General features: G+C 41.9%; 1 long non-coding RNA gene across 2 annotated transcripts in view; it reads right to left on the bottom strand.

Moving 5' to 3' along the window:
- LOC139037838 (uncharacterized) overlaps positions 1-24,551 on the bottom strand; it is an 82,060-nt gene that overhangs the window by 12,848 nt on the left and 44,661 nt on the right. The window contains exons 2-3 of one of the 2 annotated variants that reach the window (XR_011490774.1): positions 3,487-4,791; positions 431-550 (exon numbers count right to left, since the gene is read on the bottom strand). This is a non-coding gene — a long non-coding RNA (uncharacterized lncRNA). The remainder of the gene's footprint in view (positions 1-430; positions 551-3,486; positions 4,792-24,551) is intronic. The other variant, XR_011490770.1, reaches the window with a different exon arrangement.

Below are 24,551 nucleotides of genomic sequence, written 5' to 3'. Positions count from 1 at the left end.
AAGTCATTTACAGTACCATGCACCTATGCTAGGGGCTTTGGGGGAATAAAACTAAAATGAAATCTGGTTTGTGGCCTCAAGGAATTTATAATATGGTGCCTGTAAATGAACTGAGATATAAATCCTCTCCTTCTGATCATAACTCAGTAGAATAAACATTTTTATTTCCATTTATTGGAGGGTTTTCTTTTCGCTGAGATTTACTCTGATCCTCTCCTTGAAAATTTTCGGTAACTTACAAACTCCATTATCCATAACTTTTTGGCATGCTTCTATTTGCTCACTGATCTCTTCATTTACGTCCTCACTGAACAAATATTTATTCAATGCTCCTCTAGGTCAGGAACTGTTCTAGGAGCTTAGATATAGTGGTGAGCAAAACAACATGTACTCACACACACACACACACACACACACACGCACTCCTTACCGGGAATGAATACAGGCTTCAGAGAGACAGAAAGAGTCTGGAAAGGTGAGGAGCCCTTCTGAATCAGGGTGTTGCGGGGACTCCCCAAGAAGGTGACATCTTAATGGAGACTCGACAAGTCTGGGGGGCAAGCAAAGGAAACAGAAGTCCCAGCAAAAGGAGAGGCCTGAGTCACAGCATAAGAAGAGGGTCTGCATGACGATGAAAAGGGCAAGCAGCTGAGATGAGAGCAGTGGGCAGAAGGTGAGGGCTGAGCCACGATCAGGCTTCAGACTTGAGGGACTTGTTGGCCAGGAATCAAGGCCGAGGGGCCACATCCCAAGCGGAGGAGGTTTAGCTTAGAAGAGACTCAACCTGATCTTCCTTAAAACCGTGAATCACTGTATTGTACACCTGTAACTTTCATAATGCTGCTGCTGTTGTTTAGCGTTAAGTCATATCTGACTCTTTAGAGACCCCTCTGACTCGACCTCGCCAGGCTCCTCTGTCCACGGAATTTTCCAAGCAAGAATACTGGAGTGGGTTGCCATTTTCCTTTCCAAGGAATCTTCCCAACCTAGGGATTGAACTCAAATCTCCTGCGTCCCAGGTGGATTCTTCACCCCTGAGCCACCAGGGAAGCTGAACTTAAGTAACATGGTATATCAACTGTACTTCAACTTTTTAAAAAAGGAAGATCCCTTTGACTGCTCTGTGGAGAAGAGCCTGTAGAATAAGTTAGCAAAAAATAAATAAACAAAGAGGGCTTAGACAGTAAAGAATCCACCTGCCAGGGCAGGAGATGCAGGTTTGATTCCTGGGTCAGGAAGATCACTGGAGGAGGACATGGGAAACCACTCCAGTATTCTTGCCTGGAGAATCCCATGGATGGAGGAGCTTGGCAGGCTACAGTCCAAGGGGTTGCAAAGAGTTGGACACGACTGAGCATGCCTACATAAGCACGCCCCTGATGTGGGGTTTTAAGGGTCTGACCCCGTTTGCTCCATACTGGGGTGACTTGGAAGGGCCGTGCCAAGCCTAGAGCCCCTTGAGTTCACTGGGACGTTGTTGACCCTGCAGCCTGGTGCTTCCCTCTTTCCAGTCCCACTCCGTTCCCTTCCTTCACCCTTGTTGGTCCCTATACATGTCCCCACTGACTCTCCTGCAGCCCACGCTTCAGCTCTGCCTCTGCTTATTGGGAGAGCATCACTGTGTGAGAAAGCAAAGTGCCTCTTTGCAGCTCAGGGCTCCTGGGAGCATTTTGAGAATGTGCATCTTCACAGAACCTTAGGGGCACCTCTGGCTGACCAGGGTCTCTCAAGCTGTGATCAGAAAGAACACAGGGGTCTCTACCCTTGCTCCAGGGTTACTCAGGGAATGCAGGGTTGGGTCCACAGTGGTGGCTCAGCTAGCATGTATTAAAAGGCATAAACACACATCACAAACCTTTACCCCAGTCACACGCGAACCAACACTGTGCTCTGGTTTGGAAGGTTCCAGGGGTGACTTCTAAGGAGTAGCCTGCACTGGAGCTGGAATGACCTGCAGTTCCTGATGGCAAGGGGGGAGCTATCCACCCCCCATCCACGAGGGGCCAGGTGGGAAAGAGGTCAGGACTGTGGTTCCTCCTTGGTGTCGAGGAGGAAGAATGTTGTGACATGCTGTGTAAACTGCCAGAGACCTGGACCATCTTCCAGTGTCAAGTGAGAAAACAGAACAGCATAGAGAAATGAGACAGAGTAGCAAGAGAAATTCAGAGACCATGTAGACATGGAGAAGTTTCCTTTCTCAAGGATTTTGAGCAAGTACTATAGTTTATAGTTAAGTGTTAGTTTCTCAGTCGTGTCCAACTCTTTGCGACCCCTTGGACTGTAGCCCACCAGGCTCCTCTGTCTATGGGATTTCCCAGGCAAGAATACTGAAGTACGTTGCCATTCCCCTCTTCAAGGGATCTTCCTAATTCAGGGATCGAACCTTGGTCTCCTGCATTGCAGGCAGATTCTTTACTGTCTGAGCCACCAGGGAAGGCCTTACTATAATTTATAGCTTCATCCCAAATAATTTTATTTATTCCTCTATTTTATTATTCCTTTCATATCTCTTCCTAAAGTGTTTGAAGAATAAATTTTTTTGCAAGTATCTTTCATATGAATCGGCGTGTTGACAAAAAAGTTACACAATTAATTTAGCTACAATACAGAAATATTAAGTATCAATATGTATAAGCATGGATATTGCTAAATCTAAACCTATAGCTATTGCATTTCAGTCTGAGGGTAGGAAACAAAATTTGTTGTTATTTGAAACCTGTATATGAAATAAAAATGAAATGAAATGAAAATCAAGAGAAAACAAAAGCATCCAAATAGGTTATATTAAAAAGAGTAAATAGGGACTTCCCTGGTGGTCTAGTAGACGCCCCCTTCCATTGCAGAGGATGCTGGTTTGATCCCTGGTCGGGGAGCTAAGATCTCACAAGTCTCGTGGCCCAAAAAACCAAAACATAAAGCTGAAGCATCATCATAACAAATTCAATAAAGAGGAAAGAATGGTCCCCATCAAAAATATTTTGAAAAAAGGGGTAACTAGTTGAGTCCATTTACCATAGGCTTTTAATCAGTATTTCTTAGTTTCTTGCTGCCGTGGCTTGGGATGGGCCTCCCTCTAACCAACCACCATTGCTTCTGCAGGAAGCAGAGTGGCTCAGTGGTCCAGGCTCATGAAGCCCACCCTGGGTTCAGATCCTGGCTCCCTCCTCCAGCTGCACAGCCTGGAGTGAGTCACCTAGCCTTCGTGGTTCAGATTCCTCATCCGTAAAATGGGGATGAAAGCCATGCTGTGTGTATGTGTGTGTGCTCAGTCGCTCAGTTGTGTCTGACTCTTTGCAACCCCATGGGCTGTAGCCCGCCAGACTCCTCTGTCCATGGGATTCTCCAGGCAAGAGTACTGGAGTGGGTTGCCCTGCCCTCTTTTAGGGGATCTTCCCAACCCAGGGGTTGAGCCTCTGTCTCTTTTATTGCATGTGGATTCTTTACCCACTAAGCTACCTGGGAAGCCCTGAAAACAGTAATACGTACCTTATAGGGTGGTTCTGAGGAGTTCATATACATCAAGTGCAAAACATTGCCTGGCACCCAATAGGCTCCAAATAATTGGCTATCACTCCCATGGAGTTCTGCTTTAAAAAAGGGTGTGCCCGAGATATTTTGAAGGAGTTCATGCATTGTGTGTCACAGTTGGTTCCTCCTACTTGCAAATGTCGCTGAGAGGATCATAGCACACAAACTTACGAAGGCTCTTCGGGAATCAAACACGGTGACCAGAGAAGACTGAGGCCCACCGGCACCACCAGTGGAACTGCCCCTGGCTTTTCTCCCATTTCCAGCTGTGCAATGCATTCATCCTAGCCTTGGAGAAATATTTTACTTTATGCATTTCATTTCTCAAATCTGTAAAATGGGCACAAAATACTTAACTCTCTAGAGTTCAGGGCAAAACACTTGCTGAAATGTCAGACTGCTCAGGACTCAGTAGGAGCTGGTCAGGTAATATCTCGTATGGTGGCTCATCCTTGGTTTTAAAAGAATATTCTGGATGAGGGATGGTCTCCTTTAGAGTCGGTACAGTGGCATTGCTTCTTTTCCAGCGCCTGCAGCATGCTACTGGGGCATCTGGACTTGAGCCTTGATTATCCCTTTCCCCGCTGGCCAGCTTAGGCTGTGAATGAGTCTTGCTTTGGAGTCCATCAGACCGGGGTTCAATTCAAGCTCTGAGAAAGCAGAGAGACAGGAAACCTCCTATGGGGTCTGATACCCCAGCTTACCAATGGCTGTGAACAAAAAGGAAGCGACACAGGACCCAGCCTTGGTGGCCTTCTCCTCTTCTTTCCTCTGTTCAGGGCTGATGTTCTTACATCTGCAAAGCTCCACATTTGGTGTATCACAGGTGCTTCATCCAAGAAGACAGAATTGGAAATTGTGATATACAGGTGCAATGCATGCATGCTCAGTTGTGCCTGACTCTTTGCGACCCTGTGGACTGTAGCCCGCCAGGCTCCACTGTCCAGAGAATTCTCCAGGCAAGCATACTGAAGTGGGTTACCATTTACTACTTTAGGGGATCTTCCCGACTCAGGGATTGAACTGCATTGAACTTGTCTCCTGCATTGCAGGCGGATTCTTTACTCTTGGGCCACTTGGGAAGCCCCATAGTTACACTACCCTCATTTAATTTCAAGAATTAACGTGGAGAGGTTTGGTGGTACTTATTTCCAAAGTCCAGTCTAGGAACATATCTTTCAATATGAACTTGGATTGTGGTTTTTCTGTGGCGCATATGTCTGTTTCAGTATCAGGTCTTATCTCAATGTCTTCATTACTCAACTAAAACAAACAAACAGAATGACAAAAAAAAAAAAGATAAGAGGTGAGAGATTGGTTCATTTCCATTCCCACCATATATTTAACTTACAGTGAAATTTCAGAAGAGTTTTCTCATTTTAGGTTCCTCATTTTCCCATTCTCTGAAATGGGTACAGAGTTAATCCCAAGAGTTAGAATTTAGTGCAAAGTATTTGGACAGTGATTGCATTTTGTCCGTTCTATTGGAATTAAGTCTTTCAGAAATATATTTATTAATTTTAACATTAGAGATTTCATGATCTTCTAAAAGATTCAACAGGCATGTCCACAAAAAGATACTACTAGGGGTTACCAGGGAAATAGTCATTATAATAACATCCAAGAGCAGTCAAGAAAATTTATGGCCCTGGGCCCATTACCCTTTCCATTTTATTTTTATCCTACAAGTTTACATCACTGTGACAGTGCTTTCAGGGTTAGGTAGCATGTCATGTAACTCCTAACTCAGACATCGGGTATATTTAGTATGATATCTCTACACAAATGTAGTGGACACAAACGCTCAGAATACTACACGTACGAAAAGAATATAATCTAATATGCTGCAGTAGTATTTCCTGCCTCCATACACATCGATGTTGTTCAGTTGCTGTCCTGTATGACTCTTTGCAACCCTGTGGACTGTAGCCCACCAGGCTCCTCTGTCCATGGGATTCTCCAGGCAAGAATCCTGGAGTGGGTTGCCATGCCCTCCTCTAGGGTATCTTCCTGACCCTGGGTCTCCTGACCTAAGTCTCCTGTATTGGCAGGTGTTTTGTTTTTTTTTTAACCACCAATACCTAAACTCAAAACCACACTTGAATTAGTTTCTTTAAAACATCCCTCTTTAATAAAGAAAATTTCCACTACATCCCCGTACTTTTTGGACTTGTTGTGCCGGTTTCCCTGTAAATGAGACCTTTACACATCACCAAGAAGGAAATCTCTTGAAGGCTGTGCTCTGTAGTCTTCTCTCTCAAGTCAAGCACATTTCTTTCTTCCTTTTTTTTTTTCAGTTACAAAGCTACAACAATGTTTATATTCATATGAAGTATTTCAGCAATTCATAGCCAATTTATCAATGACCACGCAGCTGTAGGCCCTGCGGTCTAAAAAAATATACCAGCTCACTTGGTGTTTACACAGGCTCTGAAAGCCCCCAGTTGAGGCAGGGGGATGGAGGGCCTGGGGGTCGTTAGAAAGGTATAGTGGAGATCCTGCGAGTGATGGTGGAGGGATGTTTGCATTATAGCCCAACACATCATTAAGGACACAATTGTTATTTAATGTGGCCCAATCATCTCTCTACTCTTCATGAAACCCACTTAAGTAATTACCTTCGGAGCTCATTGGTTCCATGAGCTGCCTGGTTACAAAGGGTTATATAAAAAAAAAAAAAAATTAAAAAATGGGCTCATACAATTGCCCCTTCAAGCTGACTTTTCCTTATTAACATATTCAATGAAGACCTTTTTACCTATCCCGAGACTGAAAACTTCAAGGTAAATAAACGCTCTGGAGCATTAGAAAGATTTCAAGAGAATGAGAACACATTAGCCAAAGTATATTCTTCCGTCAGGAACTCTTAAAAAGAAAAGCTGATACCCGCATAATGCCTGACTTCTTTGTATTTTCACTTTGACATCTGTTTTAGCCAATCAATTTTTCATTAAAGCCAAAATGCTGTCTTCAGATTTGCCTCGGCTTTTCTCCTTTTAAGACAAGAACGAATTTATGAAGAAAATATTCCTTTACAAAACTCAATGCCAGCTTACCATGCTGTGTGTATCTTAATAAGTGGCATAGTTTTGAAGACTTGATTTGAATAGTCTAGATATTAAGATGGAAGATTTAAAGAATCCACAGAACTTATTTTCAGAGCACATTTACATGTCTTTTAAACAGATTTTTTTTTTTTTATTATGACGTGTCCAAGATATTTAGCACCATTTAAGAGAAGCGGCTCTGAAGCACAGAATTGAAATTGCTTGATAGCACACATCTGCATTTTAAACTTTAAGCTAGCTTTCAAAATACACTGTACCATCCATGTTTACTATAAATACGGCGAGGTAACTCTGGAATACCTTTATCTTATTTGGTAGCTCTGTGTTGGAGCCTCTTTGTTTGAGCAGAAGTGTCAGCTGTATTTTACTTTATTATATAAAAAAGTTTCAGAATTTAATTAAGGGTCAAGTACCAGCAGTAGATAAATGCAACAGCGAAAGCATATTTCTGATCACTCTGAAGTCTGCAATCATGAAAATTATTATCATTGAGTAAAACTGGTCTCAATGATGGTGACTGGGAGATGGAGTCTGTGTTACTCAGCTGTCATTTACATAATAATGGGTTCCCGTTTTCATCAGCACCTTTTGTTTGTACAGTGCTTACTGCTATAGTAAATTGTCAAAATGTCATTCCTCTCCAATCAGCCTGAAAATATCAACAGTAAACAAGGCACAGGAAGAAATTCTCTGATTGGAAGTGTGGCAGAGAAAGAGTGGAGCCGAAGTCTCCGTGATCGCTGGAAACGTGTTATCCTGGTGTCCCCAAGAATACTGCTACACGGCTTAGGGAAATGACTTCTCTCTTCCGCCCCCTTCAGCAGCCTCTTTAATGAAGAAATTCCACTGTGCTACGGAAGGTCATTCTGAAACCCCAGGACTATCACTGGGGATTAGTAGATTTGCATATGTGTCCGTCCTTGTCACTCTGCTCCCTCTTCCTGGGATCAGTCTTTCCTTTTCCCGGCAGAGCAGGGACTAGACTCTCCTGGTGTTGTCTCTCTGCTGTTTCTCTGACTGCTGGCTAGTGGCATTCCAGAGAAGAAAGGGGCCCTTGGACACATTGCCATCACACAGGGCCGCCACACGCAGGCTTCCATCAGCTGACCAACGGATGCTCCTCTGTCTCAGACAGCAGAGAGGTTGAGAGATGGCTCCCTGGGGAGATGTGTCGGGACTCAGGAGCTGGGGACGCGCCCCAGGTGGCACCCCTCACCTTTCCACCTGGCCATTGAACTTGGGGACCAGGGATGTGGAAGGACAAGATGTCAAAGCTAGTGTCAGCATTTAGGGCGCAGAGCCCTGAAGTCTCAGCTTCAGATTCTTGTTCTCTCTGGTCTACACCCTACCCGCCTCTTCAGCAATATTTTCAAGTATGTAAGACACATGAAATCAGAGCACCTTTCTGTTCCTCAGTGGAATCTGCCCAGGACCAGAAAAGGATGAGGATGAATTAATACAGTGTATGCCTTATAACCATTATAGTTACAAAGTATATTAAAATTAAAGACTTCACATTGTGTTTGAAATAAAAATGAATATAGTGGCATTCTGCCAAGAGTCCCAGAAACCACTCTTGTGTGGAATTGAAACATTTGGCTCATATAATACTTAATTTATTTTTATGAAATGACAAGTTATATAAATGTATGTTTAAAACAGAGGGGCACAACATTTTTTTTCCCCCTAAATTTCTTTGTATTCTGGTTTATATAGCTACACATAGTTAGGACTTATAGCTACACAGAATGAAAAACAATAAACTTTCCCAAAGTAATTTTTTTTAGCTACATGTTCCCCGAATATCTCAAGATGTGATCGTGTTAGGTTAGATCCTCAGTTAGGTTACTTGGGGAAAGGCTCATAGTACCTTCTTTCGGAAATGAATAGGAGTTTTAAAATCTATTGAAATGAGGTGTTGACATCAGGTGATATTTTGTAGAGCTTTCAGCTTTCTTACCATGCACTTGATTTTGCTTGGCTACTTTTAATTCTGCACAGCCCCCTCCCCAACCCCCCCACCCCCGCCACCAGACACACTTCTTCTTTTTGAAAATCCAACATTGTCCAAACCTTTTCGATTAAGAAGCTCAGCTGAATGAAAGCACTGTGGTTCTGCGTTGGTGCATCTGTAAACAGAGGGGCTCGGGAAGCCAGGCGGCGCATGGAGAAATAGGGCTGGTCTTCTGTAATTACCTTGACACTTCATGCAGTACAGAGAATTAACTCCTAGGACTTTGGGCCGAATGAAGAAGTTGATGTTTCATGTTGTGAATGCATCAGCGCCTGAACCCATTACCAGTTTTAACAGAGATGGGAATTTACTACACTTCTTTTTATTTTTTTTTTTGTTAGGCATGTAGAGTGATGTGCAGAAAATGAGCTGGGAATTGAGGATGCTGAAGCAACAACAGTGTGTATTTTTATTATAGCCTCTTTCTTCTGACTCTGTACCCATCTATAAAACATAAATAGAAGATGAGACCTATGGCCACCATTGTCTTGAAAGGGGGAGCCCTCTGTCTTAGAGGGGAGAGGTGAGTGTATCACTAAAGTGGGTGAAGGTATTCCAGGACAGACCTAGAGGGACAGAGTGCTTGAAAACCCAGAGCAGGTGGGGAGACATAGCTCAAAAGGCAACTAGTTAGCAGCTGGCACTCTGACCTTTAACTGCATCCATGGTAACTGGGCTAAAGATGGAGCTCCGTTTTATTATTCTCACACCCATGATGTTAAAGCCCGTGAATCCCCATTGCAATTTAATGGCTGAAATCAGAAGGCAGATCTGTGTGCATTGGACCAGTGCCGATACCCTCTTAGCTAATGAGCGCAATAAACATTCTCATGCCAGGAAGCCAGCACAAGTGGAAATATTATGCCATACAGAAATCTATACCCAAACACAAAGAGATGGTCAGGGAAGCCCGTCTTTTATGTGTATTTTGCATATTCTAACATGCAAAGCCAATCACCTTTTAAGGAAAGGATTACAAAAAGCAGTTAGACTATTAAAGACTGTGGCATACCATGAAGCTTACTGTGAATGAGAAATCTCAAGTTATGAATTCTCGACTTAATGAGTATTACTGCCACTTCTATTATTTTCCTTAATGAATCTTATTATTTGTAAATGCATTCTTCCTTTTATGTGGCTTTAATATACTAGGTGCCTTTTCTCTGACTATATGCTATATCTACAGCTGAATGGAACACAGTGTAAAATCAACCCACACTTTTTTGGGAACAAAAGGAAGAGATCTTGTTATAACTTTGATTTGAGAGCCATTTAGTCCACAGTTTTTTCAGAATTAATGACAACAGTGTCATTCTGTTCTCATGGACTCTGCAGCCTATAGGATACACAGATCACACTAGTTTGTTTCAAAGCCCCAGGAAAAAAAAACAAACAGTAAAGGCAGCTGACTACCAAGTGATGAATCTTTGCACATGCACTGCCTTTTTAACAAATTCTGGCAACACTTTTGATGCAAACACACACACATTTAGGTTTAAAAGGAGATGAAAATTGGTTCTGAACCCCTCAATCCAAGAAATAGCCAATTGCAGAGTTTCAAGCGTAATCAACCCATTATGTGAATTTCATGTGCTTTTTTTTCTGTTATTTGCTCTCCCCAACTTCATTTTACAAAACTTAGTTTTTCTACATTCAAGTTTAGTGATTTAAATGTGCCACACTTTATCAAAATGAAGCCAACAATTATCCTGGAAATGTATTTTATGTGATTCAAGAAACACAGTCCAAGTTCTAAAACTCCACTGAGAATCTGCAGAAAATGTAACTTATGAATTTTTTTTTTGCCCCGTGTGTGTTAGTCTCTTAGTCATGCCTGAGTCTTTGCAACCCTCTGGTCTGTAGCCCGCCAGGCTCCCCTGTCCATGGGATTCTCCAGGCAAGAACACTGAAGTGGGTAGCCATTTCCTTCTCCAGGGGATCTTCCTGACTCAGGGTTCGAACCTGGGTCTCCTGCCTTGTAGGCAGATTCTTCACCATCTGAGCCACCAGGGAAGTCCTTCCCTTCGATTGCTTCCTCCTTAGTTCCTAAAATACTGTTCAATTTTATTTTGCTTAAATGGTTTTCTGAGAAAAGATGAGGGCTTAATAACTTTCCTTATCAGAAACAATAAATGTTTTTTTCTTGCGGCACGATGCCAGGAATCCTTTGTAAGAAAAAGCTTGAACTCTTTTGCTAACAGAAGCTACTTGTTCGGCAAGCAATAAAGGTCAGGGGGAAAATAATTTTGGTGCTTCTTATCATTTAAGACAATGTCACTTTTATCATTATCAGAGAGTTTTAAGAGGGTTGGAGGGGGAAAAAAAAGCGAGACAAAGGAAGTAAGAACTCCGAGCCCTGAATAATCACACCTGTTTACTTGACTTATGAAAGGGCAGGGTGTGACTTGATCCGTTTAATAAAAGATGTTCTATCAATTTAGACAATTATACCAAAGATTAAGAATGTCAGGAAGCTGATGAAATCTCCTAGGTAACATTAAAAAATAATACGCTTTTAGATCACATCATATATTAAATGACAACTGCCAATTTTTTTAAAGGAGTCCTCAAAATTCTTTCCTGAATAACAATTTGAAGTTAAAATACTTTGTTCTTAACTGTTAACTTCATTGACATGACACTTCTACTTCTTGAGTTGGGGAACTTGGCAAAGAAGAGCATTTTGTTTACCCAAGTCAAAGCAGACTGCGAGATAGAGATACAGTATTCTATGGCCTTTATGCATCTTTGCCTAATTAAAGAATAATAAGAAATATTTTTCTAGCATATTACTTGGTTAAAAATATCTAAATATGACTTACGTTTAAATCTTTACCATCCTCTTGACTTATTTATTTAGTTTTTTCTAGCATCTGAACAATTGCTTTTATTATCATCAGCCTAGTAAAGTTAGAAATTCAAGCATTTATGAAAAGACTTGTCATGGGAAGATTTGGAAGATGAGCTCGTGGCGACCTTGGAGAGGTCAGCTGTGCGGAGGGCAGATGGTGAGACCAGAGGTGAGTGGGTTAACACATCTCTTCTGCTCCCTGTCTCCTGTTTGCCCACAACGCTATGGACTTGAGATCTGTGCTTGGGGAAGGTTATAGAGACACCCAACAGCCACAGGGAACCTGAGAGACTCTCAACATGAGAGCTATGGAAAGACCTAGAATCACTTAACCACCTTTAATGTATGGTAAACCACCACCACTGTGTATTTGTATAGTCTTTATACCTGGATGGGAAGCATCTCCAGTCCTGTTCGTCTCTACCACCTGGAGTCTCACCTCTAATAAAGATCCATCTCTGCATTTGTGGCTTCCCAGGTGGCATTCGTGGTAAAGAACCCATCTGTCAATGCAGGAGACATAAGAGATGCAAGTTTGATCCCTGGGTAGGGAAGATCCCCTGGGGGAGGGCATAGCAACCCACTCCAGTATTCTTGCCTGGAGAATCCCGTGGACAGAGGAGCTTGGTGAGCTACAGTCCATACGGTTGCAAAGATACAGACACAACTGAAGCGATTTAGCATGCATGCAGGCACTCTCTGCATTTGGCCCAAATGGTGAAGGGGCAGGGCCTGAGCTCCACTGACTGCCAGGCAGATTCCAGGCCTGGAACTTGTGCACTGGAACAAACTCCAGGGGAGCAGGAGGTCAGCAGAGCTATCACCTGCCAGCAACGAGCCTGCTCTATCTAAGGAAGTCTGCTGCCACTGCTAATCCCAGCCCAGGTGATGCTCCCCTTGCTCAGATCTGCCCCCTGCTCCTGCTCCGCCTCCATCCTCACCTTCTGGCTCCCAGCCAAGTTTCATAATTTAGCTCTCTACCCAGCACGGTAGATACCAAATGCTGCTGGTTTGTGACAAGCTGTAAAAAAACCCACTGTCATTCTGCACTTCTCGGCTTCTGGGTCCTGGTCCATGGAGCTTTTCGCTTCTGTAGTAGACGCTACAGTACTATCGTTACTGTCAGCAGCCTCTGCAGGAGCGATACCCATTTAGCAAGCTCTTAGTCTGGGCACTAGTCATAAACACTATCTCATTTAATCCTTACAGCAAGTCTCTGGTTAAACCGATTCTGGGAGGTTAGTTAAATTGCCAGAAGTTAGATCCCCTGGAGAAGGACATGGCAACCCTTCCAGTATTCTTGCTTGGAGAATCCGTGGATAGATAGCCTGGTGGGCTACAGTCCGTGGGGTCCCAAAGTGTGGGACCCGACTTAGTGACTGAACAGCAACAACATTGTCTCACTTAGTACATCTGTGTCACATTTTGGTAATTCTCTCAAGGTTTCAAACATTATTATTATGTTTATATTTGTTATACCAATAGTATATTTACATCATTATATTTATATTATATTTACATTATTACATATGTATTACATATTGTATTACACTTGTATTATATTTCATTATTATATACATGGTGATCCGTGATCACTGGTCTGTTTTTAAGTCGTTATTGAATTTGCTACCTTGCTGCTTCTGTTTTATGTTTTGGTTTTTGGCTCCAAGGCATGTGAAATCTAGTTCTCCGACCAGGTATCAAATCTGTACCCCCCTGCGCTGAAAAGCAGTCATAACCACTGGAATGCCAGGGAAGTCTCTGTGAGCACTGGTCTTTGATGTTACTTTTGCAAAAAATTTAGGACTCACTGAAGGCTCAGGTGATAGCACTTTTTAGTAACAAAGCATTTTTAATTGAGGTATGTACATTCTTTAAAAGACACAATGCTTTTGCACACTTTAATAGACTACAGAACAATGTAAACCTAACTCTTACATGCACTGGGAAACCAAAACTTTTCTGCGACTTGCTTTATTGAGATATTCGTTTTACTGTAGTGGTCTGAAACGGAGCCTGTAAAATCTCTGAGATCTGCCTGTAATGTATACATAATAATTATGATGTAGCCCATAAGAGAGGTTCAAAACAAAAACTCTCAGAACTAAAAGGAGAAATAGATAATCACAGTTGCAATGGAAAATTCATCACTACTTCATCGGTAAATGACAGAACAACTAGAAAAATCAGTTGTTTCTAGAACATAAGTCAGTAAAGATACAGAAGATGTGAATGGGACCATCTTGACCTAACCGACATATACAGAATAAAAGACTCAACAACTATATAATACACAGTCTTTTCAAGTGTACACAGAATGCTCACCAAGGTTGTTCATGTACTAGACTGTAAAAAAAACCTCACATTTCAAAAGCATGGTATATTACATACGTTTTTTAGGTTAAAGTCTTGGACAGCAGACTCCTCATTGACGATAATGCTGGTAGACAACGGACCAATACCTTGGGTTCCATTGAACTTGAATTTTACACCCAGGAGAATTCAGAAACTTATTATTCATTATGAAGATTTTTAAAAAAAAATTCAGAAGTGCAAAGATAGAGTTTACTATTTGTAGAACCTATTGAAAAAATTCCTTATGATGTACTTTACAAGGAAGAAAAATAAATGTGGACAGGAGTAGGACTGAAAAATAAGAGTAAAACTGACAGCGCAATTGTAAAAACAAATCACTTTTTCTTTTGTTTTTAAAGATGGAATTTAGAAGTGTATTAAGGGCTTCCCTGGTGGCTCAGATGGTGAAGAATCTGCCTACAACGCAGGAGACACAGGTTCAATCCCTGGGTCAGGAAGATCCCCTGGAGAAGGAAATGGCAACCCACTCCAGCATTCTTGCCTGGGAAATCCCATGGACAGAGGAGCCTGGTGGGCTACCGTCCATGGCGTCACGAACAGTGGGACATGACTGAGCGACTAGCTCAACAAAAGTGTATTAAGCAACAAGAGTAGGACAGAGGGGATGATGAGAGACGCAGCGAGAGAGACGGCGGTGGCAGAGCGGGAGGAGGGGGAGGAGGGCTCCTAACCAGGAGACAGTGTGAGCTAAGACCCTTGTCTTTCAGAAGATGAGAGTCTTCCAGAGATCTTGGAAGTCACCATAGATCTTGCTTGTGTGTGTCAGTCACTCAGTCGTGTCTGACTCTTTGTGACCCCGTGGACTGTAGCCCGCCAGGCTCCTCTGTGCATGGGGTTCTCCAGGCAAGAACACTCATGTGGGTTGCCATTCCCTTCTCCAGGGGATCTCCCCAACTCAGGTATCTAACTTGGGTCTCCTGCATTGCAGGAAGATGCTTTACTGTCTGAACTACTAGGGAAGCCTATAGATCTTGCTTAGAAGACTTTAATAGTTAATTTTCTGGGACAAGTGAATGAAAAGAATGCTGAAAACTTTGTGTCAAACACACAGAAATTACAAAAATTGAGAAGAAAAAGGGGGGACAATGAGAATGAATTGCAGTAAAACAAATTCTAAATGTCTTGGTAGTTACAATAAATGTTATTAGCTTAAACACATATATTTCAAGATTGACAACAGCTCAGTGGTTTTTTTTTTTTTTAAGTTACTGTATCCTGCTCATATGAGGCAAAATCCTAGAAATATTAAAAGTAAAAGAACAGAAACAGATCCAGTAACTTCCAAATGTTGGTGAAGTACCATTAATTGGGGACAAAAAAACTTTATGGCAAAAGTCATGATTATAGTTAAAGAGGGAGATTGTCTTATTGTGATGATTGAAGAGGCGAGCTATCCAGGTGAGCATAGCATACCTGCAGTTGTAGAATTTGGAATAGCTATGACCTTGACCATCAGAAGGTGGGTGAGACTCCGTCCTCCCTCTCCCCACCACACACCCCTGACACCAAGGCATTTTATGAGATTAAATTATTTTCCTTCTGAAATCCTGGCTATTTTGATGTTCAATTTCTATGAGTTGAAGGAGGAAGTAATTCTTTTTCCAATTTTGTTTTTTATTGTTATAGTTTAACTCTTCATTGCAGGCATGGCAGAGAAATCGGGGAAAAACATGTACAATGGAAATGAAAAATGAACGAGACACATGAAAGGATTTCCTGTGGTGGAAGAGAGGAGTTGTCGTCTTGGAAGATAAGACAAAAGATTCATTCCTCCTTAACGTACCCAGGATGGAAAAGAAAATCAGACACAGGGTTAAAAATGCCTTCATTTTTTTTTTTTTTTTGATGTGGGCCATTTTTCAAGTCTTTATTGAATTTGTCACAATCCTGCTTCTGTTTCATGTTTTAGTTTTTTTGGCCATGAGGGCTCTAGCTCCCAGACCAGGGATCGAACCTGCATCCCCCTGCATTGAAAGGTAAAGTCTTCACCACTCGAAATGGCCAGGGAAATCCCTGCCTTCATTTTAAAATGTGAAATGTGGATGTAAACCTTGTAGAAAACAGTTGGAGGACTCTTCCCACTGTTGCCAGAAAGATGTCAACTGAACTCCTTCATGAGACTTTAGAGGATTTTGGGCTTCAAGTGAAAGAGACGTGGTTTGGCTGTAAAATATTATTACATGTAAAGGAAAAATGCTTTGGGGTGACTTAACATACACCTTCAAATTAAAGTAAGTCATATTCAATCTGAAGCACTACAGCAAGCATGCACTAGACAGGAAATGATTATTAATATTTTAAAGAGATACTTCCTTGCAAAAGCTTAAAATCTAGAATACAGTTCTGTCTTAGCCACATAGAACACGTGGTTTTGGTAAAGTTGAGGAGGAAGACTAGTGGTTCTCCGTATTCTCTCTGTTCCAGCCCTGGAATTTACAGAGACCCACTGCTTTGCATTGGAGTGTCCCAAGCTCTTGTTTGAATCTTGCTTAAATAAGAGAGTAAGCTGACTGCGAGAAAATCCTCAAAAGACCTTGAATTCTCACATTGTTTTACATTAATTTTTGAAATATCGATTACTCTAAACACTTTCAGGCAGATTAATGCTCAGCTCTGTTTTATGCTTCCTCCTTCTTCCTCAAGTTTCTTTCCACCTCTTTCCAGAAGAACCACAGCCATCGTGGAGAGGGGTGGATTGTGAGGGGTTTATGCCCTGGAGATTAAGGAGGTGCCGTCACCAACCTGTGAACACTATTCTTGTCTGCAGGCACCCGTGGATCTCGGGCCAGACTACCACTCCCCAAAGCCCAGATAAATGCGTTTTCTTTCCCATGGCAGCCCTGGAGGGGGAGGAGGGAACCGAACACGACTTGTTTTTCGCACAACGTTTTATTTGAAATCTTCAAAGCCATGAGAGTGGCTTTGGCCACCCGCCTTTTATTTGTTTGTTTGTTTCTAAACTAATTTTTCCTGGAGCAGAGTTGCTTTACAATGTGGCGTGAGTTTCTGCTTTGCAGCCAAGTGACTCAGCCACAGGTTTGCGTACATATATGTGTCTCCTTTTTTTGACTTCCTTCCCACTTAGGTCAGGATAGAGCACTGAGTGGAATTCCCTGAGTTCTATGGTGTGTTCTTACTAGTTATGTATTTTATACACAGTATCGGTAGTGTGCATCTGTCAACCCCAATCTCCCATTTCCTTCCTCTCCCTTGGTGTCGACACATTTGTTCTCTATTGTCTTAGTCTCTACTTGATGGCCTGGTTTTTAAAAAGCCTTGCTACTTGGCAAAGTATTTTTGCATGCAATTCCTGATTATTTCCAATCGATAATGACCCATTTGGTTATTAGCCATTGATACAGTTTAATGTAGCTTCTCTTTTGTGTGATAATTTTACATATATATTTTTAAAGTACCTTTGTACCTTTGCAGAGGAATAGGGAGAAATTTACTACTGCTTTGAACAAAATGGGGGCCAGTGCAAATATTTGCTGTAAAGTAAATAAGTGTTATTCAAGTGATTTGAGTTTTGGGATTACTGAGAAATTCATATTTTTACGAAAAAATCCTGAGCTTAATATCCTGTGTGGGATATGTTAGGTGGTAAATATATATTTGTATTTGACCTTGTGATCCTTGCCCAAACTTTATCAGCTACTTCAGTTTTTTTCTTCTTTTTCCAGAGGCAGCCACATGGGAGTAACGCTTTTTATATCTTTCAGACACTGTAGCTTCTATAAATAACTTTGTAGCATTACATTAGGTAAGAATCCAATGCTCAATTGCATGAGCAATGTGGAATTTTGTATTTTGAATTAAATAGTGTAAATGGCATGTTGATTTCAGTAGTGAAATTAAAAGCAAGAAACAAATCACAGATGAGGGACAAACAGATGCTTCTCTGATAGCTGGATTCCTTAGAAAATGGATTGTAAATTCAGGAAGATAATTATTAACACTGGATGATATAATCAGGATGATCTGGCTGGTTATCTACAAAGTCATTAAAATGTGTCAGAAGATTCAAATGTATGTTGTATATGAAGCAGGACCTGCGTCTGGCCTTCATTGAAATCCCTTCTGCATTTCCTTTGCATAACTTAATTAGCAAAGTTAAAATTAAGATGGGACTCCAGTGTGTTTAGATGAAACAGTTTCTATGAGAGGACACTTCATTAAAACATGTAATAATGTAGTAAACTCTGGGTTATCTAAGGAATCTCTTAAAACTATTCTTTCCAATGAATATAATTATTCAATCTAAAATATTTGTGTCGTCCAGGAAAACTCCAAATACTGCCCCTCTGCCATGGACACGTCGGCTTGGACACTTGTTAGATGCTCTGCCTCCAATCAATGCTTTTCGGTGTTTATAGTAATGTGGTCATGAGAGTTTGGGCTGCTCACGTGGTGCAGTGATAAAGAATCCACCTACCAGTGCAGAAGACATAGGTTCCGTCCTTGGTTCAGAAAGATCACCTGGAGGAGGAAATGGCAACCCACTCCAGTATTCCTGCCTGGAAAATCTCATGGACAGAATAGCCTGGTGGGCTACAGTCCATGGGGTCACAAAGAGTCTGACACGAAATGACTGAGCATGCAGGAGAGTGTATCTAACATCTGTTTCTGAGGGTCTAGTATATATATTCTACATATTCTATGCTCTCTGGGATTAACAGTGAACGGGACAAAGTTTTAAGACCTACTCCCATGAAGCTCACATTCTGAAGAAGGCAAGCAATAAAAGCAGAAACAAAGTAACATAGGTATTTAGATGTTCACAGAATTGTGCAACCATTGTTAAAATCAGTTTGGTAAATTTTCACCACAACAAAACATCTATCCTCTTTAGCTTTCATTCTCAGTTCTCCTATCTCTCTTAATCTTAGGCAACAACTAAGGCTGCACATTTTTGACCTGAAAAACTACAAAGATGGAGTCTCTTATCTAAGATGGGGAGGAAATGGGTGAAACCAGTAGGGGCAGGGACCATTTGCTTAATACTTGTGTTTGCTTAGGTACTGTTTGTCAAATACTAAAGTAGTAAGTTTTCAGGGAATTACCATTTAGTCAGATATGTTTAGCAATAATAGTCTACTAAACTTAACCTTGTTTTAATGTTTAAGGTCTTTCAAAATTTCATGGTTTTTAACGTTAATGCGGTTGTCCTGTTCCTATGACAGACCATGAGGATCTTAATTTTAATAATAAATCCTTGACTTGAGCTAGTAAGGGTTCTCTATTAAAGAAACTGTAGAACATGTGTTTTTAAAGTCTTTACTGAATTTATTACAATAGTCCTTCTATTTTACATTTTGATTTTTTTGACTGTGAGGTACTTGGGATCTTAGTTCCCTGACCAGGGATTGAACCCATACCCGATGCATCGGAAGGTGAAGTTTTAACCACTGGACAGCCAGGGAAGTCCCTAAGACATGTTTTAAATGACTGTTTTGAGCTCCTCAATTTGGATTCTGAATAAAAAGTTATCTACTGTGTATAAGTGACCCATGTTTGTGAATGATTGACTCTTAAAAAGTAAAAATCTTTGGTTGGCAAAGTGAAATAAGCCTTTTAAATATCCAGGTTACATAGTTCTCTAGGAAATATAAAATTTAAATAACAGGAAAGATCTTGTCTATGACATTTTTCACCTACAACTTATCGTTCTGTAGTGCATTAATAATGTATATTAACCCCGGTTGTATATCCGTGTATTTATCAACTGAAAGAAAAACTGATTTTCAATGCCTTTTCTTTTTTCTACCAAAGTGATTTCTCTGGATGAGAAACCTCCAGCTTGAATATCACACTCCATGATCTGATTCCCCTGGGGGTGGCTTATTGAGGGGCCCGGTCATAGCGGTTGGTTTACACCTCAGTTATAAGCATCATCACATCGTATTGAATTATGTGCTTGCCCATCTGTCCCCTTGGGGCTATCAGGTGCTTCTGAGAGCAGAAAGTCACGGTCTGTCCACTTCCTAGTTCCTAGAGACTGACTGATTCCTGGAGTATGAAAAACGTTCAGCAGATGTTGAATGACTGAAGTTGTCCATGAATGAGTAAGTTCTTCTATCAGTTCAGTTCAGTCATGTCTGACTCTTTGTGACCCCATGGACTGCAGCACGCCAGGCCTCCGTGTCCATCACCAACTCCCGGAGTTTACCCAAACTCGTGTCTATTGAGTCGGTGATGCCATCCAGCCATCTCATCCTCTGTCGTCCCCTTCTCCTCCTGCCTTCAATCGTTCCCAGAATGAGGGTCTTTTCAAATGAGTCAGCTCTGCGCATCAGGTGGCCAAAGTATGTTCTTCCATAGGCTGTAACATATTTAAAGGCTGTATCTGAATTCTCACCTTGAGAAGTTAAAACAATGACAGCCCCAAAGCAGCTTCTCCCCTGTCCTTCAGTGAAGCAGAATCCCAGATTTGCAAGGGGGAGCATCTGTGGTATTCATCCACGGCTTGCTAAGAAGCCCAAGAAACTCAAAAAAGAGAACAGGTCAAAGTCAACCAAGCCCAGAAGTGAAAATGAGCAAACCCTGTGGTCCCCTCTTAGAATTTCTTTGTCTTTCTTGCTACAGGAGTCAAAGTTTTCTTGCTTAGCTTCAACTTGGACGTGCTGATTCTATGACAAAACGTGTTTAGTTTTTTCAGGTACTAGACCCAAACTTGGAGAAGGAAATGGCAACCCACTCCAGTATTCTTGCCTAGAGATCCTATAGACAGAGAAGCCTGGCAGGCTACAGTCCATGGGGTCGCAAACGTTGGACATGACTTAGCGCCTAAACCACCAGACCCAAACTAATACACATGCAAATAGGTTACAGCCCTTCCTGGCTATTGAAGGACTCCACAACCTTCTGGGTAGTAGACTAAAGCTATAAAATTCTTGCTTTCTGACGCCTTAAAGGACAACCAGCAGTGGGACAAGTATGTCTTTCTAGAAGTCTCTTGTCTTTACAGTCACACCTGCCCTTTGATGTCAGGCACACCATCAGTGTTTTGAAGAGTGCCTATTCAGGCACTCAGCTGAGAGAAAATGTAGCTACCTAAGTATTTGCACAGGGCACAAGACTAATGGAAAAAAAAAAAAAAACAACCCACTGGTCTAGGATTTCTCCATTGCTTTGAGGGGACCAGGGAATTCTCCAGCTACCATAGTTAAGGGTCACTTTAGCAATTGAAAACAATAATCAAGCAGCAAATTGTTGGCTGGGGAAATCCAGACAGAAGGAAGCTTAAATTGATGGCTTCTGTGGACGCCAAGGGAATGTGAAACAGAATTTGCATGGGATTTTCCTTGCCCAAATCACTTTTACAAAAGAACCATGATGCCCAGAAAATGCCCACACCCCACTAGCAAATAAGTTATATCCTTTCCTGGCTACTGAAGTTCCCCACAACATTCTGGGTAGGAGACTAAAGCTATGAAACTTCTGCTTTCTGATGCCTTGAAGGACAGCCAGTAGTGGGGCTATCAGATTCAGATTCAGAGTCACAAAGCTGGCATCAGGAGTTCCTAAATAAATCAGAGTTATTCTACAGGGATAAGTGACCATCTTCCAAAAACAAGTTTCTCAGGGTTACTGTGTCAGTTTGCTCTAAAAGCATTATTATTCTCCAAATATCCCAGCGTTATCAGGTGCCAATCAACTCCAAAGAATCTGACACAAGACTTACATAAATTTAAGCTTTGGTGGTGCTAGTGGTGAAGAACCAGCCTGCCAATGCAGGAGACTCAAGAGACAAAGGTACCATTCCTGAGTCAGGAAGATCCCCTGGAAGAGGGCATGGCAACCCACTCCAGTATTCCTGCCTGGGAAACCCCACGGACAGAGGAGCCTGGTGGACTATAGTCCACAGAGTCCCAGAGAGCCAATCACGACTACGCGACTGAGCGTGCATGCATGTTCACACACACACACACTGCATCTAAGACGTACCTCCTTTTAGTTAGGAAGCAAAATGTGAGTTTTTTGAACAGAATCTTATCATTTTCCTTCTCACCTGAATCTCACTTCCATTTATCCTAGATCATCACCCTTATTTGCATGACAATTTTTCTCACCTTTTCAAAATCGAACCTTGAACTTTTAGTAAAATAAAAATATTCAGGTCATTCACCTATTTCAAGAAAGTAGAGGAAAATAAATATTGTAAAAAAAAAATTTTTTTTTTAATACCTAAAGGGTAGCAGATGATGAGATGGTTAGATAGCATCACCGACTCCATGGACATGAACCGGAGCAAACTCTGGGAGATGGTGAAGGACAGATGGTGTCCATGGGGTCGAAAAGAGCTGAACACTGCTTATTGACTGAATAACAGCAAAAGTGTTAATCTTACCTGTGTCCTTTGGATAAGAATGTTTGATTTCTGTGAACGACACACATAAAACCCTCCTTTATGCATTTATAAAGGTAAACACGAATTAAATCTAATCCTACCCAATTAGTTACTTAATTATTAAGATTAACATTAATAATCCTAATAAACAGAGACATTGTTTAGTTTGTACAAACACAGTGGTTTTTAGAACCCATGCATGCAAGACGATTTTATAGTTATATTCACATCAGCTCCTAGGATGCAACAGTGCACTGCCATGGCTAAGTCTGGGTGCTCCAGGACTTTCATCTCCCCCTGAATTATATCTGAGTTTTTTGGGATAAGATCACAGGAGTTCATGATAGAGTGAGTCAACTAGAGCCATGCTTCCTGGCAATAAAACACTATACAGAATTTTCCTCTTTTTCTATTTCCTGGCACTATAAAAGGAAGGTTAGATTAGGTCTGCAACCACAAGGAAAATTCCCTGGGAGGGAAACTTTTCTGTATGGTAGTGAAAAGTACTACTCAGAAGAGTCAAAGAGATAGCCCTCTCACCCCAAAGTCAATAGGAAATTCAAGTTCCATTGACATTGTGATTGGCAAAGGGAGTTTTCAGATGATTGACATAAATTGCTATCTTGGAAGAACTGTAAAGAAATGTCATTTCCAAAATTAAATAGCTTGAAGCTCTGTGGCCAGGGGCTGGGTGGCGGGTGGACCCTCACCGCACAGCAGGGAGCTCGCCTGGCATTTAGCTCAATTCCACGGATGCACTGAACATAAACATCTGAAAAGAGAAAAAAGACAAGGAGAGGGGCAGAGGGATTCCATTGCTTAGAAAACCAAAGCCTCACTACACCCAAATCAGACAGAGAGACGGACGGGTCCTTTGTACACTTTACCTTGGTTTGAATCATGTTTTCATCTTTAAAGAAAGGAAAGAAAAGAGGAAATATTCTGATGAATCATCTGATGTGACAAGAGAGTGAAACAGGAGCCCTTTCTAAGAATCTCTGCGGAGGAGAGGCAATCACCTGTGTTCGCAGCATCTCTAAGAAGGAAGGAGGAAGGGACTCAGAAGGATAACTGCTGGGGCTTCCCTGGTGGCTCAGTGGTAAAGAATCTGCCTGCCAATGCAAGAGGCATGGGTTTGATCCCTGGTCTGGGAAGATGCTACGTGCCGAGGAGCAGCTGAGCCCACAGGCCCAGAACTACTGGGCCTGTGCTCTGGAGCCCGGAAGCCGCAGCTACTGAAGCCTGCACGCCCTGGAGCCCACGCTCCCAGCAAGGGAAGCCACTGCAAAGAGACGCTCACGCAGTGCAAGAGAGCAGGCCCTGCTTGCCGCAACTAGAGGAAAGCCAGCATCGCAGCAATGACCTGGTGCAGCCAAGAGTAAGAAAGAAAGAAAAGTAACTGATGAATACTACCTTAGCCTACAATTTGCCAGCTTTTATTCTGTCATACAAGACATGGAACAAGGTAGAAACACAACATGGGCTGTTTTCAGAGGCAGAGCCTGGCAGCTGCGGGATCAGTGTTGTATTTACATGTGAACTTCGTGCTTTGCTTGCTTGCTAATTACATTGTGTCAACAGAAGCCATTTCTGCTACAAAAACACCATAACAGTGATTTATCGATGATAGTCTGAATCGACATGTCTTTGAAGAGTGAGAAATGCTATAACAAATTGCTAACATTTAAACTCATGGAAGAATGTGCCATTAGAGAGAAATGTGTTTAAATCATCCTGAAGTGTTGATGGTTGAAAAGAACAAAAAATGCCACAAGAAACAGTATTTAGGGGTCCTGCAAGTTGGTTGGGGTTTTGGTTTCATTTCAGATCTTTGGAATAGACTGGCAGGTATAACAGGGAGTCAAGTAGCTACACACTTAGATCGGTCTTATCCTGCCCTTTTGGTTAATACCGTGTTGTTAGACAACGTTGTCCCAGCCTGCCAGCACTCTCAAAATCCTGATTTCAGGGTCTTATCATCTTCCCTAGATGGACACCCTTCAAAACTGTTAACGTAAAATTTCCATTTATCTCTGACTGGGCTTCCCAGGTGGCACAGTGATAAAGAATCTGCCTTCCAATACAGGAGATGCAGGTTCAATCCCTGCAGGAAGTTTTGCTGAAGAAGGAAATGGCAACCCATTCCAGCATTCTTGCTTGGAAAATTCCATGGGCAGAGGAGCCTGTTGGGCTTCAGTCCATGGGATTGCAAAGAGTCAGACTGGACACACACACACATACAGCAAGTTATTTATTCCCAAACCCAGTCCTTAAAAAATAGCCACTTTATTATACTCAGAGTTTCCATGGGTCAGAAACTGAGAATGGATTCAATGCGGGGTGGGGAATGCGCTTGTCTTGCTT

This window comes from Odocoileus virginianus, chromosome 2 (assembly GCF_023699985.2).
Source record: "Odocoileus virginianus isolate 20LAN1187 ecotype Illinois chromosome 2, Ovbor_1.2, whole genome shotgun sequence".
In the NCBI taxonomy this organism is placed as follows: Eukaryota; Metazoa; Chordata; class Mammalia; order Artiodactyla; family Cervidae; genus Odocoileus; species Odocoileus virginianus.
This window is presented reverse-complemented; position numbering and strand designations above follow the sequence as displayed.